This window comes from Cebus imitator, unplaced genomic scaffold, assembly GCF_001604975.1.
Source record: "Cebus imitator isolate Cc_AM_T3 unplaced genomic scaffold, Cebus_imitator-1.0 Scaffold61, whole genome shotgun sequence".
Classification (NCBI taxonomy): Eukaryota; Metazoa; Chordata; class Mammalia; order Primates; family Cebidae; genus Cebus; species Cebus imitator.
Window position 1 is genome coordinate 7,772,756 of NW_016107376.1, and position 1,383 is coordinate 7,774,138.

Here is a 1,383-nt window from a genome sequence, read left to right on the forward strand (position 1 = left end):
GAGACAGAGTCTTGCTCTGTCGCCCAGGCTAGAGTGCAATGGAGTGATCTCAGCTCACTGCAACCTCTGTCTTCGGGTTCAAGTAATTCTCCTGCCTCAGCCTCCCAAGTAGCCTGGATTATAGGCATGTGCTACCACGTCTGGCTAATTTTTTGTATTTTTAGTAGAGACAGGGTTTCTCCATGTTGGTCAGGCTGGTCCCGAACTCCTAATCTCAGGTGATCCACTGGCTTCTGCCTCCCAAAGTGCTGGGATTACAGACGTGAGCCACAAAGCCCAGCCTTGTTTTTCACGATTTTAAAGAAAACGTCATTTTCACCTATTTCACAAGTCAACCTTAAGATCAGCTCAATGTATGGGTAAAACTGAAGGATTAAAATAAAGTATTATAAATCGTGTGAAAGGTAAACAGAATGTCTGGCTAATGATTCCAAGATTTCTATTTAGAAACACCATATAAGGCTGGGTGCGGTGGCTCACACCTGTAGTATCTACGCTTTGGGAGGACAAGGTAGGAGGGTTGCTTGAAGCCAGAAATTTGAAACCAGCTCGGCCAACATGGAAAGATCATGTTTCTACAAAATAAAATAAAATAAATCAGCCAGGTAGGATGACATGCACCTCTAGGCCCAGCTACTCAGGAGGCTGAGACAGGAAGATTGCTTGAGCCCAGGCATCTGAGGATGCAGTGAGTTATGACTGTGCCACGCACTCCTGCCTGCACAGCAGATTCAGACCCCATCTGGACAGAGAGGAAGAGAGAGACAGAGCCGGAAGGAAGGAAAAAAGGAAGGGAAGGAAGGAAGGAAGGAAGGAAGGAAGGAAGGAAGGAAGGAAGGAAGGAAGGAAGGAAGGAAGGAAAGGAGGGACAGAGGGAGGGAGGAAGGAAGGAGGGAGGGCGGGAAGGAAGGAAGGAAGAAAAGGAGGGAGGGAGGAAGGAAGGAGGGAGGGAAGGAGGGAAGAAAGGAGGGAGATTGTACCACTGCACTCCAGCCTGGGCAACAGAGCGAGACTCCATCTCAAAAAAAAATGAAAAAAGAAAGTAAAGATAATAAAGTGAGCAAGAAGTTGTAAAACCACTTTTGACGTCTTTTTTTACACTTCTCTTGTTAGATGTATAGACACCATGAGGTTTCCAAGAGGTCCACACTTTCAGAGAAATAATGACATCTGTGCTCTCAGAAGGAGCAGGTCTACCAGCCCATACATACCCCTCAGTTAACTCATAAGCCCAGCAAGGAAAACGGCAGTGGAATCTGCAGGCTAAAGCCAGTTGCCTGAAGACTAAACCTCATGAATCTGCCGTTAGTTTTTAAACAATCCCAGAATCTTTTTCCAAAAGGTCCTCTCAGTTTCTTTTTTTTTTTTTTTTTTTTTTTTTTT

General features: G+C 45.3%; 1 protein-coding gene across 2 annotated transcripts in view; it reads right to left on the bottom strand.

Moving 5' to 3' along the window:
• The window catches only part of DHTKD1 (dehydrogenase E1 and transketolase domain containing 1), a 56,784-nt gene that overhangs the window by 38,219 nt on the left and 17,182 nt on the right, over window positions 1-1,383 (bottom strand). The window lies entirely within an intron of this gene.